The sequence below is a fragment of the Triturus cristatus genome, chromosome 5_2, assembly GCF_964204655.1.
Source record: "Triturus cristatus chromosome 5_2, aTriCri1.1, whole genome shotgun sequence".
Taxonomy (NCBI): Eukaryota; Metazoa; Chordata; class Amphibia; order Caudata; family Salamandridae; genus Triturus; species Triturus cristatus.
In genome coordinates this window covers 292,020,225-292,038,094 of record NC_140588.1, presented here as the reverse complement: position 1 = coordinate 292,038,094, position 17,870 = coordinate 292,020,225, and positions in this window count along the sequence as shown.

Sequence of the window (17,870 nt, the reverse complement as noted above, 5' to 3'; positions counted from 1 at the left end):
CCAATCTGTTGAACCCTAAGTATTTAAGCAGGCTTAGGAGATCTGGAGGAAACCTTTAACACAGGTAGCAGTCATAAAGGTCTTGGAAAAAATGTACTAAGCTCTCAAAGCCAACTTAGTTTTTGTTCCCCGTATTCCACCAGCAGACTGTTCTGGTGATGGCCTCTTCCCAGTAAGACAAAGCACCATCTTCCTAAATAAAAAGGCGGGGAAATGTGTTAGAACATATTGCAAGTAAGTGTATCATTCCAGCAATTTTCCCCTGAAACCGGCCACTGCCAGCACCACCATAGACCGCTGCAGGATGCTTCTGTGGCACAACCTGGTCAAAGATGCACTACAAAAGCTACTGATGTCGCAGTGCCTCTTTGATTTTGTCATATGTACCACGAACTCCAGTCTGCTCATGTTTGGCATTCATGGCTTTAGCATTCAGACCTCAAACCAGAGTCTTAAGAAAGTCAATGACTTCAAATTTGTATGGGATGAACTAATTCTGTCGCTCAACAGATAAATTGTTTATGACTATATCCCCGATTGTCATCTAAATAATATTGCTGAGACTAGTTGCCCTCTCCCAGTGTGACAAAAACTTCCAGTCTTTCAAAGGTAGGGGATTCTTTCTCTCCAAACCATTGGCTGGAGCCCTTATTCCTATACGAACCAACAGCCAAAGTGGGGACAGTTTGTAGAGAAGAACAAGCCTGGCCTCCTCTATTCCATCTTAGAAAACCTACTGTATTCCAAATGAGAAATGATGTGCTCTCTGTAAATAACACTTGGCCCGTATAATCACTGATGCATGGCCCTGTCAGTGGTCAGGAATGGCTTTGTTTCTCAGCTTTTTCAGCTGCCTGCCACCAGGCCACCATTGCCCCAGTTTGGCATCCATAGAATCGAAGTTGTGCAGTTAAAAGGCTCCTTCGGTTAGGACTTGCGACCTGTCCCACCTTTGAAGGGGATGGATTTTACTATTCCCCATACTAACTAGTAAGCAAAATCTATTTTGGATCCTTTCAGTATGACTCTGGTCCTTCCCTACCAAAAGTTCAAAATACTGACTTTGGCACAGGCCAAAACTGCTTGTGCTAAGTGGATCTACTGGAAGCATACTGCCAAGTACCAGGCGAGCACACAATATAAATCTATAGATGGAAAACCATTACTACCAGTACACTATGTTTGCATTTGGTCTCCCTGCTTACTTTTAGGATAGTTTTCTATTTTGTGGGGATCAAAAGTTACAGAACAGTCCACATAAACAGATGTCTTCACTAGGTACACAATGGGGAATATCTTCATGAGTCTTTGATCCAGTGTTTCCCTGAATGTTTCCAAGTATAAGCACCTTAACCTGTCACTTGATAAAACCAGTTCGCCTCCCGGTTATGCATTTGGAGTGGTTCCTTAATGGGCAACCTAACGGTGGAGTCGACAGGAGTATTCTTCTATACCTTACCCTTGCTTCAGCTCCTCAGCTTTTCTGAGTGTCCTTCAGTGAATCAGCAAGAGCACAGGATACATGGTCCTGCTAGGGGCCCAGCCCGGCCTCACCAAGTCTGTTTTTCAGACCTGCTCCTGCGGATTCAGACAGCTGATATCTGCCGCCCTGTCCAAAGATAATGATAGTAACGAGGTTTTAAACTAAGAATGCCTGAGTCACAATAAAGATACACTGTATGCTTGCTTAACTGAATCCAAGTGTTATTCATAGGTGGAAAAATGACTAGAGTATCCTTTTAACTAGGACAGACCGAAAAGCACAGTTTGGCATGTGTACCGTTAATAGATAGTTATTTGGTTATTCATTGTGTGTGTGTGTGTGTGTTTGTACTAAAGAATGTTGTAGGGTGTAGGACTGTGTTAAGGTTTAGAGGCATGCAGACCCCCTGGAGGGGAATCTCTACAGGACACTGAGATCCCAGCACTCCCAGATCTCTTTCTGGACTGCCCTCCCTCTTTCTGTAGTGGGTCGGGTGGCCCTTTCTGAAATGGTGATGCTACCCCGATAGTTATATTATTTCACCAACCTTCCAGTGAAAATCCCAGGGAACACCCTTCGATGCCTAGACTCTATGCTCATAGACCTGATCTGGGGCCGAAGACAGAAAATGATAACGTTGGTATGCTACAACTACCCCCCTCTGGAGGATGTATGGGTGCCCTGAACTTCACACACTATCTGGCTGCCCAACTCCAATGGGTGGCTCAATCGCTGGCAGGACACCACATGGATGAGACTGCGATCCCACGGGCCGGAGACCGAGGGGGGGCTTTTTTTTACCCATTGCTTCTCCAGGTTTGCCAGACGAGAGGCCCCCTCCCCTTGCTTCCTCCCCAAGTGCTTGTGGAGAGGCCTTCCGGGAGCCATGCAACTCTACACCACGTTGATCCCACTCTGGAGACTACCTATGGGGGGGAGGGAGGGGGGGGAGTGAATGACTGGTCGGTGTCTGGAGATTTGGAAGGAGGCATGTGTCACAAGACTTGGCAAAAAAAATTCAGAGGGAGCACTGATATCCTTCCAGGAATTCATTGCTTACTTGAGGGGGAATTCCTGAGGTATGGGGCTCTCTAAGTGACTCTGCAATGCTACTGGGGGGCCTGGAGCCACAACAACTCCTACTACTCCACACACTGTACTCACTGTGACACAGTAGGTGTTTAATAACATCGATGTATTGAACCGCCGTTCTCAACACCCTGGAGGCGCTGTTCCACTGCAGTCCAGATGGGAAGACTCTCTGGGACAACCTTTTCATGACTCAGAATGGCTTAAAGCGCTTGAATATCCCAGCAAGCTCCATCACAGCCCTCGATTCAAATACATACAATTCTGTCTTCTACACAGGTCCTACTTGACTCCCCAATAGCTTCATCGTATCTATCCCTCGGTTGCAGACGAGTGGCCTTGGTGCACAGCAGACTCAGCGGATGTGATTCATATGTTCTGGACTGCGGGCCCTTATGGTCTTTCTGGAACACCATACTCTCCGACATATTGAGAGCCATGTGCAAGGAAATATTAGATATCTCCCAACACTGCCTATTGGACCTGCATACCCGTCCCAAGATTGCCAAAGACACAACACACTTCACTGAACTTGCGCTTCTCTTGGCTAAGAGAGTGATCGCAATGCAGTGGAAATTGACCACTCCCCCCTCGATCCCGTTTGGCGCACCGAAGTGATCAAATGGACGCAGATGCAAAGGAACCGCACTCTACAGGGAGGAGTACCGTGGGTTGCGGAAGTTCCCCCTAGCGGACCACTGGGATCTGATCTTTCGTGATTTAACGCCCCGGCCCACGGATGACTCCCAGCCCCTTTAGACACTTCTGCCGAGATCTGTGCCTGAACGCAAGTTCCCCCATCCCTCTTCACCCTCCGATATCACCGGACCCCCCCATCTTCCTATCTGCAAGGTTGCTTGTTCAGATTCTCCCCACCATGGATACTAAGCCACTTATGTATAATGATGAGACTGGGTATAATCCTGTACTAATCGCTTACTGAATCGCTTATACCACCAACCACACTTGTTTTTATACATATATAAATAGATACTGTTGTACTGTGCTCTATCTTGTACGCGTCAATGAAAATGGTTTATTAAAAAAACAAAATTGCGACAAGCCTCATAAGCTTTTTAAAATGTTTATTGATTTTCCCTATTCAGATTTTCACATAAACAGTCCAAACATGTAAGTGTTAAATTCCTTAAAACCAATAAGCAGAGTTTCCAAACAAAACTCATATTTGCCCCTCCATCTCCTGTCCTTAGCCTTTGCACCCACACTTCCCGGGAGTACTTTCTATTCATGCAGCAGGTACAGTGGCACCAGGACACCGAGGAATCAGGGACATACTGAACACAGAATATTGCTTCATTTGAAATTTTAAACAGGAGTCATGGAGCCTGTTTCCTTCCTGGCACCGGAGGCATCATAAACTGTTCATCCCACTGCGCATTTCCATACATTGTGTACTTGGCTCCGTTGTTAACTACAAAGTATGCTGCCAGCACTTTAGTGACACCTCCACAACCTGTCATCATTCTTCACCGCCCAACCACCTCCAACCCCTTCTCCCCTGTCGGACACTGCACTTACTAGACTGTAGCTTCCATTTGTGCCCTACCTACACAAACCCATTCAACCCAAACTAGTGCTTTATTTCTATATAGCCCTCTCACATCCCTAGCCTTTACCCCCACATGTCCAGGGTCTTAGCTTCTGTTAGCGCAGTGGCTCCAGATCAGTAGTCTCTGTGCTTTTTATCACGATCCACGCAAGTTGTGATTTTTAGCGCCCTGCTGCTTGTAAACAACCAAAAGTCAACGTGTTTGTTCTCTAAGCCCCTGCATGCACCACTTCCTGTTCCATTTTCTGTTCCACTTTAAAGTTCCACAGCCCCCTTCATGTCCTTTTACTACTTTTGCCGCCACTGCCTCCACTTACATTGTCTCATCCCTCAGAGTCTTTCTGGAGTTTACTTTCAGCATTGGTGGAATTCTGCTCTGTATCAGTTATACTCCATCCTTCATGCCCTTCCAGCCTGTTCTAAAGTACAAACTAAGCTTGTTTAAGTCTTGTCCGTACAAACCCACCTAAGCGACGTATGTTTTTACTTCCACCCAAACATGCCTCCAAGTCTTCTTTTTCCGTCCCTGCCCTACACAACTATACTTACTGGGACGTAACTTTATGATGTGCAGCAGGTGCAGTGCCACAGGACCCCATAAATGAAACCAACACAGACGAATGCTTTATTTCACTTCTCAGAAACACAGCTGACCATTTCCTGATTGCACTGCAGCCCATGACACGTTGGCCATGGTGCTTCACTTTTTTTTTAATTAACCTGAAAAATAGGAGGACATATATGGTCTGGTACTTACCCATGTCCCCTACTTTAACTACTGACCCTGTGGTTATGGATGACATTTCCCTCCCCTTCAGTGTAACACTTGTGAGACCACACAGATAGTTTTACTTCTTGGATTAGGGGGGGGGAGTAATCCCCCCCCCCCCCCGGGCCGTATTTATTAACATTTAACAAAACAAATTAAAAACATTATATACAGAAACTTTACGCAGAAAGTACAGATACATTTTGATAGTCAGATATTCAACGGCTAATCTTAACACAGTCTAATACACAAGACACTCCTGCCGTAAATCTATCAATACATGTTATTTACTTTCTGCGTGTCCCATCTAGAGCCTACGGCAAAGTCAATGACTGTCAGCTCCCCCGGTCCCCGTGTACTAATAAGGTTGCGCAGGGGGTTACAGCTTATCGGATGGATACTTTCCCCCGGGCCCCCCCTACGCCCTGTGCCTTACACTCCATTACATGGGGGCTGCAGACTTCTGCATAGTGGCGCGTTCATGCGCGTGCGGGGGTGGCCCCAGGCCCACTGGGAAGGATGACTCCCTCGGTCCCCGCACCCTGACAGCCTACCTATCGGCTGTCACTACCCCCTGGAGTTATATGGTGCTGACCGTTGAGGACCAAAGACTCGGCTTACCAATCATGACCTTACCACCACAGGCCAGCGTAGTTGTCCGACTACCTGGTCTCCCCCTCACCCCCTAGGAAGGTCATGCACTGCGCCTTACGCTCTCATTGTGTGTTCCCTGCTCTGTGTAATACTATGCTCTCACCCTTACCTTCTTGATCGGTTTTTCAGCACTGAATCCTTCTTGATGCTAACGTGTCACGTTTGCAGGCCCCTCAGCCAATCTAACTTATTCCTGGCGACCAGCTCGCCTACCCTAAAAGCACCGTAAAATGCAATGCAGAATGCAGCTTGAAACAAAATGACTTCGTCTGAGGAAGTGCAAACCCGCTGCAGAGACCCCAATAACTTCCCTAGTGTTTCGAAACCTATGGGTAGTCTGACATCCGGCTGCCCTCCCTGCAAGCGTTGCCACCCTTTCAGCGCCTGGCGTACTATGAAATTCTTTGTGGGGTCCCCCTTTCCTTTCATTTTTGCAAAAAATTATATGGCTGAGATATGCCTTCTCGCCCCTGCAACCGTGCGCCCCTGCTCCTTCATGTACACGAGGTATTCAACTAGTGATTCATGATCCTGCCATTTGTGCTCCCACTGTTCCCCCAAGAACAAGCAAAAAGACCCAAACGCCCCTTCGTAGGCACTCCTGGTTCTGGATGCTAGGCTCGCTGCCACGAGGTTCGATACTCTGGGGCACCAAGCTGCCAGAGATGTTCTGGGAAAGGTGATGGGTGCACTGCTGCCTCTGGAATATGCGACCTGAAAGCCTGCATTTTAAAACGAGACAGTGCGTCAGCCGCGTGGTTCAGAATACCTGGCACGTGTTTAGCTTTAAAAAAGACATTCAATTTCATGCACTGCAACACAATCTCCTTCATCAACGGCAGTATCATGCTACACTTGGCTGTTTGGCTATTCACGCAGTCTACTACTGCCATGTCGTCGGACCAGAATATCACAGACTGATTCTTTAAAACCTCTGCCCACACAATCAGTGCTACTAGAATTGGAAAAAGCTCTAGGAAACTTATGTTGGTGGTGATTCCAGATTCCCTCCACCAGTCTGGCCAACGCCGAGCTACCCATTCGCGCCCCAGGATGGCCCCGAAACCCTCGCTACCTGCAGCGTCAGTCATGAGGCCCAACTCCGGGCTGGACTTAGGTGGGCTGGGCCACACCACTTTCCCATTAAAATCGCGCAAAAATGTCTTCCAAATCAACATGTCCTGCCTCACTTCGCCGGACAGCCTGTTGTGGTGATGCTTTTCCCTGAGGCCTGACATGGCATGCGCTATAGCGCGAGAGAAAGGGCGCGCCATTGGGATTATGCGTAGTGCAAAATTCAATTGCCCCACCACCTGCTGTAGCTGGAGCAATGTAACCTTCTCTTTCCTGAGGCAGTGCTGCAGAGCCGCCCCGAAATCCTTGACTTTGTCAGCGGGCAACCTCGAGACTCCTTGGACAGAATCTAATTCAATTCCCAAGAATTCGATTGTTGTGCTTGGGCCCACTGTTTTGCCCGGCGCCAAAGGCACACCGAACTCCTGCATCAAAGTACAGAATTTTGACAATGCTGACCTGCACTTCCCCGATTGTGGCGCCCCCAGAATCAGAAAATCGTCCAGGTAGTGCAGCACCCAGCGATGCCCTGACTCCCATCTGAATGCCCATTCCAAAAACGAGCTAAATTTCTCAAAATAGGCGCAGGACACTGAGCAACTCATTGGCATGCATTTGTCGACATAATACTTCCCCCTGGAACTGGAAACCCAGTAAGTGAAAATCTGCGGGGTGCACCGGCAGCAATCTAAATGCCGACTCAATGTCAGCCTTTGCCAGCAAAGCCCCCTGCCCCAAAGACCTAAGCATGTCTACCGCTTGGTCAAAAGATGCATATTTCACGCTACAGAGTGTGTCAGAGATGGCATTGTTCACTGAACTCCCCCTTGGCGCAGAAAGATTGTGAATCAGCCTGTATTCGCCTGGCGCTTTCTTAGGTACTACCCCTAGAGGGGAACACACAAAATCCTTCATTGGGACGTTATCAAAGGGGCCGGCCACCCTACCCAGGCTCACTTCCTTAAGGATTTTTGCTGTCGCTATCCCTACATTGGACCTCACCGACAGCTGGTTCCGGCAGTGCGCCACCCCATTGTAACCCAAGACTGGTATCCTGAAGCCTTCTACAAACCCCTCCCTGATTGTCCTGGCTGCCTCGTGGCGATTGTAAGACTCCAACCAAGGTATCATAGTGCTAATGTTAATAGGAGAAATAGCCTTACCTAGTAGTAGGTTGCTATTCTTGCTCCTTTTCCCCTCTGCCTCTGGACTTTTTGTGACACCTAGACTCTGGGTGGGATGCATAACCACAGGAATGTTTGAACCTACATGTGCCTGGTGCTCTACTGCAGGTCTGTTTGTTAAAGTCAAAACAGACGCCTTTTTTTCCATTGCTCCCTGCCTTTCCCGTGAACCCCCCCGTGTTACCGGTGGGGCCTGTCTTAAAGGGCTGAGACCGCACTGCGCCAGGCACCTTCCCCCGCCCAGTCTCAACTGTGCCCTACACCAAATGTCTCAGATGAATAAACATGTCCGTCTGGCTCCATCTTAGGGTTGGATCCTGCGCTTTCGCCCTTCTAAATTCCTTGTCATACTCTTTCCACCCATCCCCACCTTGTGTAGCATGGGCAACTGTGATCCTATTCTGATAACACGCCATTTCAGATCCAACCTCTGGGAAACGCTCTAACATGACAGCCATGAATATAGTGAAACCTTGTATCCAATTGGCCAAGTTCTCTTCAACTCTGTATTTCAGGACTATATTGGACCATTCCTTGTAGTGTGTCCATTCTTTGTTCCTTTTCGCCTCTTCCCTGTCTGCCTCATCAATCAAGAGTGAAAACATGCTAACGTACTCCCCTCTCCAGATCCTTTCCTGTCTCCTTTGACAAATGCCGCCCCAACTGCTCCCTCCCAGAGCGCAGCTCCCCCAAACCTAGTGGAGGTAGTGTTGCCCTCGTACCTGCTAGTGCTGCTGCATCATTCGTCTTGCCCACGTCTGTTCTTCCCTTCGCCGCTTATCTCCCGGACACCTTCGCCACCGGGGGCTGGTGCTGCGGGAACAGGCGCTGCCCCCCTGACGGTACTGCCGGCACCTCGCCACCGGGGACCGGTGCTGGGGCAACGCGTTCTACACCCCCTGCCGGTATCGCCGGCACCTCGCCTGGCCTCCCCTTTGCTAGTTCAGCCATCAATTTCTTTGCCCTTTCAATGGCATCCCCCCGCCCATTGTCGCCCCTGCAGCGTGAGACCAGTTCCCTACCGTCTCCAGCCAGGGGAGGACTACTGCTAAATTGGCAGCTATGTCAGGTTCAGGTGGATTTGCTCCTCCCGCCCCCTCCACCAGGGGGATAGTGGGTTCTAAAATGGGTCCTGCTGGCACAGCATCCCCTGGGCCCCCATCGCCCACGGGGCCCGGCGTGTCCATCGGTGGGACTGGGTCATCTGCGCCCCCTTCACCCTGGGGGTTTGTTGCGGGTGCAGGCTTACGTCTTGGTGGGACTGCTGCCCCTTTCCCACCTGGCTTGCCGCCTGTACCTCTTTGGCGGTGGTGGGGAGTAGTGTCTTGGTGGTACAATAGGCCGCCTACCCCTCCCCTCTGGGACCTCAGAACCTTCCACCTTATCCTGCAACCTGTTGAGAGTCTGCCCCATGACCTGGACTTGCTGCATTAAAGCCTCCAGGAGGGCGTACGTGCGCGATCGCTTCTCGTGCCGCCGGACCGGAGGGGCCATCGCTAACAGATGCAAAAAACTGCCTGCTTGCGTAACCGTAACCCCCCGGTAGGTGACTGTGTCACCCCTTACCTGTGGAAGCAGCAGCCACCAGCCAACCTTTGCACCCACGCAACCAGAGCCACGACTTACTGGCTAATCCAGTTAGCTCAGGTGAGCCGCCCGCTCAAACCCTCTGTGGCTCCCAGAAGCAATGAGATGCTGGCTAGCCGGTGCCGCCCTAACATGTACCCTCAAATCACCACCAGCGAATTCGTTGGGCCTTGGTACCGTCATAATGCTGGAGCTGTGAAAACACAAATAAACCAGTTGCGCTGTGCGAAGTCCTAGCTAGTTCGTAGACAAAAACCCTACTGCCCACCTTCACACTGAGTAACAGTGTCTTGGAACTGAAAGGACTAAGTGCCTACTGCCCCCCCTTTTCACACTGGGAAACCAGGGGACAGTGCCTCAAAATCACCGTGCGAGTTTAAGGAAATTACCCGCTGCACATGGGGTGCTTAACGTGTGCATAAGAAAAAATTCCACAGAATAGCCACTTGACTCTTTTAATATCCCCCAACCTTTCAGAGGAAATACTAATGCCTACACCTTTGGCTGAGCACAGAGTACGGGTCCAAGATCAGATAATAGCCACCTGACTCCTTTAATATCCCCCAAACTCACAGAAGAAATACCCTTGTCTACCCCTCTGAATGAGTACACAGTAGCAGTGCACAATTACAGAGTCACCACTTGCATCTTAATGTCCCACCACCTTACAGCGGAAATACCATTCCCACACAATAGACTGAGCACCCAGTAACAGGCACTGCACACCTCCCCAGCGTCCTTTCAGCGTGTCCCAAAAAGAAAGCTAACTGAACAGAATCAATGGGAATTGAACCTGTAACCTTGAGAATAGGAGTCTCAGAACTTACCCATTAGGCCACAGTGACTCTAAACTGACAAGAATCACTGGGAATTATACCCGTAGCGCGCGGGTGCCAGAGTCTCCGACTTTAACCCTTAGGCCACAGTGGTTGCAACGTCTCTGCTTTTTTGCCCCACACTTAAGAGATCTACCTGAACAGAATCATAGGAATTTAACCTGCAACCTTGACAGTACGAGTCCCAGACCTTAACCATTAGGCCACACAGTGCCTCGCAGCGCTGCCGAACGAACCCCCTCCCGCGCAAACCGCCACGCTTACCGCCACATCAAAGGTCTGCAAAAGCTGACGACGCCTCTGAGCTACAGCTCCTGCTTGATGCTATACTGCCGCTGCTCCCGATGTACCAGGATGCCACCGATTACGCTGCCCGGAGATCGCTCACTGCAAATCCCGGAGATCCGCTATCCTAGATCCGCGCATGAAGGGACTCGATCTTCCACCGTCAGGGCGCGCGGGTGCCAACAGACTCCTTTCCCGATCCGTGATACCAAATATGTAAAACAAAAAGAAAGAAAGGTTACGGGCCCACAGCCGGCCGGGGACCCTATCTGTGGGGAGAAGGAACAAGAGACTGTTCTGCTCCCCACCACCTCTTTTTAAAGAGGGCGCCCAGGCCGACCGGCTGAGACTGGTCAGCCTGGGCGCAAGCGGGACGTTTCTGCGCGGGAAGCACTGGAGTGCTTCCGGCGCACAAACAACCGATTACCCTATTGGTTGTGGCGGGGGGAGGAGTGCCGCGTCACTTGCTGACGCGGCCTCCCCCCCCCCCCTTCGGAGTGGCTGGTGACTGGTGCGACCGCCATAATGTCGGCGCGTCCTAGTCAGCCCGCGCCTTCTCCATACTTCTGACAACAACACTGATTGCACTCTATCCTTCGTGACCTAGTCCATTCAAGAATGCAAGCTTTGCTCTTTCACACACGGTGTCGTCATCATCCAAAACCAACTACTGAGATATGTTATTCTTTCCTGTCCCTACCCCACACTACTACACCTACTGAGCGTTAAGTACATCATCATGTGCAGCAGGTGTAGTGCCACGTTATCCCAAAAATACAATACCTTACTAACAAATGTTAGCAAAGCCAGCAGCTCAGCACTCACATTATATGATTGAGATCTTATTGAATTTGCCAATGCTTGTACTTTTTTTGCAGAGTCTCTAGGAAGGCTTTCAGAGCAATACAAAATAGGCAGTCTTTGTGTGCATACACTAATGTGGTTGCTTAATGATTTGGAAGATACCTAAAATAATACGGAATGGGCCTTTATATAGTGCTTAGTACTCTTGATGAGACGCTAAGTGCTTTGTGGATGGGAAGCACGCTACTCCGCGAAGGCCCAGTGTCAGTGATTTAGTCATGCATATGTGTTAGTTTCTTATGCTGTTTTCATGCATTTTGCAGTATGCATCACATGTAAAGTTATTGTGCTGCTTTTTAGTTATATGGGAGGCTTCACACAAGAACTTTGACTTTTATATTGCGCTTTCTACCCCTCATACGGTGCTGAAGTGCTTTGTGGACAGGTAGCATTGTAATACATAATATACTACAACGTTGGAGACATTTGTCTTGCAAATACATTTAGTGTGCCATGCTGTTTAACATATAGTTTTGTAAGTAGTTTGCCATGTAATTTGTCACACAATCTGTTTTATGAAACTATCACAAACCTCCATGCAGTCTGTCCTATATATATATCTCCTAGGAGATTATGAAATCTGTCATGTAAGCAGTCATTGGGTAATTGTGTAGTGTTCATGCCAACAGTCATGCAAGTGTATAGCTACATTCAGGCTACCAATGTGCCCTGGTGGCAGTGCCACACAGCTAAGGAGAACAACATGGAGTCTCAGCGCAGGAACTTGGAGTAGTATCAAACCACTAGGAATCTGTACATGAAGTCAGCCCAGGAGGAACAGAATACCAGCCCATTTGGCTACCAAACCACCAAGAAATCACTAAATGGAGTCAACCCAGGATCTACAGAATCCTAGCCCTAAGGGAAGTGGAAAATCACCAGTAGAAACTACGAAATCAAGTTGAGTGAGACAAAAACACCAAGGTTGTAACATAAAAAATATTGAATCATTTGGTAGAAACATTAGTCAGCTGAGGTGATACCTAGAAATGTTTCTAGGAGGAGTGGGTTAGGTTAGATAATGACACAGTAAGGTAATAGGAGGTGAAGGGACAGAAGTTAGGGTAAAAGGGCAGTTGAGACTTAGCACTATGAGGCAGATTTCAGACTTTACTTGTTTAGGTTTAGTCAAGAGCGACAGTGTGGCACGCACTGGTTAGAAGCAGCAAAGAAAAATGACCAGGTACAGTTTCCACGAGTAACAGAGGAGCAGTATATGGTTTCTACTAGTAATAGGCAGCCAGATAAATGCCCATTAGGTCTATTCAGAAGCGACAGAGGTGTCTCCCATGGCATGCACTGGTTACAGGCGACCAACCAGGATAAATGCCAAATACAGCGTCAAGCAGCGAGAGAGCTTCTGTACACTGATGTACACTGTCTCAGGCAGCCAGATAAATTCCCATTGTGTCCATCCAGGAGAAACAGAGGAGCAGCATGTATATGGTCTGCACTGGGTACAGGCAGTCAGCTAAATGCTCATTGTTTCCACCGAGGAGTGATAGACGAGCAGTGCATGGTGTTAACTGGTTACATGCTGCCAGATGAATTCCCACCTGAGAATGAAAGAGTAGCTATTAGTCTATAAACAGATGTAATTTGTGTATGCAATAGGACACCCAGGGAAATGCAAGGAAAAAGGGTACAGCATTGTCACATGACATACTCGGATGTGTCAGCCTAGCCAATCACAAGCCTTCCCAGAGACATTCAGGAAACTACAATGCTCTAGTACAAAACATATTTTCAGAAAAAAACATGTAGCTATTATAGTAGCCATTTGTAGGTCAAAGCCACTTTGCTAAAGACTTCTTGGGGACATTCTGCAAGCTGACCTAAGAATGCTTTTCACCCAAGGCTTACCATTGGCTTTGTGGTTTGTAACTCCCATTTGCTTGCTTTCTTTTTGCTTAACTAGTCCAGCATGTCTTTGTCCCTCCAGTTGAGCATAGCCCGTTTACTGTATTCTACCATGAGTGCTCGCTTTCTTTTAACAGGCCTTTACATTTTGTTATTATCTTGCCTGTTACATTCCATAAAATAAAAGATGGGTCCTTATTTGCTGTGTTCCAGATGTAGGTTTATTATCATTAATCAGGAATCAATGTACAGAATACAAGAAAGAAAGGAATTCAGTAAAGGCCCAGGTTAAGATCCAGTTAGAGCCCCACCGGGAGAGCTGCCCTGCTGCTCAGCCTCAGATATAACTGGCAGTAGAATCAAACATACACAAAAGGAACTCTTAAGTGACATCACAGATACAGGCTGAGGGGCTTAGAACAAACACAGAAGAAGGACAGAGAAGGAGGAAAAGCAGGATGTAACATTGCCACATTTGCTGTGCATTTAAAGCAGAGGTCAAATGTCAGGCTCTGTCTTCCAAGGGAGCTTGGTGTTTAGTTTTCTTTCTCTGACTTTAAAGTCAGAGGATCTTTCTGACAGTATCAGGGTGTGAAAGGAAAAGCATTTTTCTAGCAAGGCTCAGAATCTAAAGTCTTTAAATAAGCTGCGCAAATATTTCAGAATATATCAGAATTGAGAAAGTACAAATGAAGTACATTTTTTCAAATTCTAAAGTGTGCCAGAAGTAAATATTTTAATACAATCGGAACAAATCAATACACTAAGTGATGCCATTTCCACATATTATCATTAGTGCAACGCATAGTTTTTTCAGTAAATTTCTATATCTGTGCATATGCAATGGTTATTTCAATTGAAAATGTGTTGTCTGTAATGGTAGTGCACTACCACACCATGTATGCTTCATTGTACCCCATTCCACTCTACAACACTGTACTCCACTCCACTCCATTCTACGCCGTTCTACTCCATGCTACTCCACTTGTCACTCCATGCCACTCTAGCACACTCAATAACACTCTGACACTCTATTCTACTCCACGCCACTCTACGCCTTTCCACCCTATGCCACTTTACACCACTTCACTCTAGGCCACTCCACTTTACTCCACAGTACATCACACAACTTTCTGCCACTCCACTTTTTGCTACTCCATTCTATGGCACTTTTCTCTATTCTGACACTTTACTCCACTCTACCCCACTCCACTCTGCCCCGCGCCACTCCACTCTACAACACTCTGCTCCACTCTATGCCACTCCACTCTACGACTGTATGCCATTCCACTCTGACATCCCACGTCCCTCTGCTCTACAACGCTCTATTCCACTTTAACACTCTACGTCCCTCCATTCTACGCCCTTTCTTTACTCCACTCTACACCCCTCTACTACGTCCCTCCACTCTACAACACTTTACTATAATCCACTCTACACCACTCCCCTCTCCTCTATGCCCCTCCACTCTACATCCCTCCACTTTATGACCCTCTACAATACACAACACTCTGTGGCACACTATGGCAATCTGACATCTACACCACTGCACTCTATGCAACTCTATTCTGCACCACATTGACACTTTAACCACTCCACATGACTCCATTCTATGACACTCCACTCTATCCCATTCTACGCCCCTCCCCTCTATGCCCCACCACTCTCTGCCCTGCCACTTCAAGCAACTCAACTCTACACCACTCTACCCAAACGCCACGACAATTGACTTCACTCCACAACATTTTACTCCACTCTACAACAGTTCACTCCACGCTACACCACACCACTCCACGCTACACCACACCATGCCACTATGCTACATGCCGTTACACTCTACTATATGCCCTTCCACTCTACACACTTTGACTTTATGCCACTCCACTACAATATTCAACTCTGCGACACTTTACTTCACCCCACTCCCTTCCCCTCCATCCTATGTGCTGCGCTCATGCTGGGAATAGCATTCCCAGCATGAGAGCAGCACTGGGATTGGCATCTGGGAGCCTGCGCTGTGTTTACCAGTTGGGGATCGGGAGAGGAGGAAGACGCAGCGTCACTCTACGCTCCTCCACTCTACGACCTGCCACTCTTCGCCACTCCACACCGCTTCACTCTATGCCACTCTACGCCACTCTACTCTATGACAATTTACTTCATGACACTGTACTCCACTCTACAGCACTTAACTCCACTCCACCCTACGCCACTCACACCACTCCGCTAAATGCCCTTCCAGTCTACTATATGCCCTACCAATTTTCTATATGCCTTGCCACTTTTCTATATGCCTTTCCACTTTACACCCTTCCACTCCATGCTGCTCCACTCCATGACACTTCCCTCCACTCGGACACTCCACTCTACGATAATCAATTCCAGTCTGTGACATTCCTCTCTGACACTCTACTCCACTCCACACCCCTCCCATCTAGGACACTCTACTCCATCCTGTGCCACTCCACAACTCTGTGCGACACTCTACTCTGCTCCACAACACTCTACAATAGTCCACTCTACTCAGTGAAACTCCACTCTACTCCATGACACTCCACTCTACTCTACTCTACGACACTCCATGACAGTCCTCTCCACACCACTCAACAACCCTCCACACCAATCTGTGCCACTCCACTCTATGACACTCTACTTCACTGCACGACACTACTCCACTTCACTTCACCCTGTGACACTCCTCTCCACTCTGTGCCACTTCTGTATGCCACTAACGTTTAGCCATGCTGAACAGTAGCCACGCTGGTGTACAACATGGCTAAAACACAAAGGCAAAGCCAATAGCTCTTGTATAGGTGAAACCTATTGGTTTTGCCACTGGTTGTTGAAGCAAGTTCAAAACATTGCAAATGTAAGAATGTGTTTTTGCCGCAGCAAAACTAATTGAAAACAAGACATTGGTTAACATTTACCCAAAATGATTTTAAATGTTGGCACATCACAATTTGCATCGTTTGCACCACAAACTTTGCAAAAACACTTTTCAAATGCAAAATCTGAATATATTACCCATAAAAATGGATTTAGCAATCAAAAGAAAAGTACAACTGCTCCAATTGTATTGAAACCACCAAACCGTGAAAATTAGCCAGTCAAAAGCAGTGACAAACAACCAAATATCACCAGAGGTTTGAAAGCACAAGGACCTCATTTTTAAAACTTGAAACAATGAAGCAGGCTATCCAATCAGAAGCCAGCCCAGCAGCCATATCATGAAAATGGAATGATCAAGCCTGAATTTTCCTTCACAAAGAAATTTAGCTCACCACACTGGCCATCTTTGAAGAAGCAAGTACATAAGATAAGTAAGGAGTTTTGGCAGCAGCAAAATGCTTTTATAGTACCTCGTTTGTCAATATTTTACACAACAAAAGGATTTTCAACTTTCACGCAGCACAATCTGCAACATTTGTTCCAAAAACCGAAATTTGAAATAAACAACATCTCTGAAATCCAAAATCTAAAAATATTACGTGGCAAGTGGAGTTAACAATTAAAGAAAAAATATGCTTCCTGTTTTTTTTAATTGAAACCAGCAAAAACATGCATTTTTGCAGGTGGGTACAGAGATATCTCAGGAAAGTACCAGTACATATCACCTCACTCTAAAAAAGAGGATGCTAGATCTTCATTTGTTTCTCCACACCTATGTAAGAGGTCTTACTTTCTAATGTGGCTTTATATACGAATATATACTGATCTTTTGCAACAGCCCAAAACATGGAGTGACTCATGGTGGCCACCAGACCTAGGACCCGCACCCACTCCCTCCAACCACGCCAGAGACCTCGGAATCATAATTGACAACAAGCTCACCATAAAATCACAGATCAATGCCGTCTCCTCCGCCTGCTACCTCACCCTCAGCAAGCTACATAAGATCTTCAAGTGGCTACCCCTACACATGAGACGCACTGCGACACAATACCTCATCACCAGCCGACTGGAATACGGCAATGCCCTCTACGTAGGAATAGCCTCACACCTTCTACATAGACTGCAAACCATACAGAATGCTGCAGCCAGACTCCTCCTCGGCCTTCCCCAACAAACCCACATCACACCCCACTTCCGGAAACTCCACTGGCTCCCTGTACAGAAGAGGTGCCAATTCAAACTGCTGAGCCACGCACACAAGGCTCTACACAACCAAGGACCTGGTTACATTAACCACCACTTGGACTTCCACCAACCATCGAGAAGACTACATCCGCCTCCCTTTCGCTTGGCCATACTGCCCACATCTACTGAAGGAGAAGTGGAGGACTCTCCTTCTCACACATGGCAGCAAAGACCTGGATCAGCCTCCCCACGCACCTTCGAACCATCACTTCACTTCCGGAATTCCGAATGGCCGTCAAGACCTAGTTGTTCGAATAAGCCTCCGGGGCTTGCAAGCGCCTGTATACCCTATTGGGTGATTAGGTTAGATTAAAAAACGTATAAAGCGCTTGGTTACTCCAACAGAGTGTTCCCGCGCTAAAACATCTCGGCTAAACCAAAGCACCCTATCCCCACAGAAAGTCCCAGATCCTAACGTAGACAGTCTATCCGCAGCCGTAGCGCTTAACACCAATTGTCAAGGACTGTCTGGGAC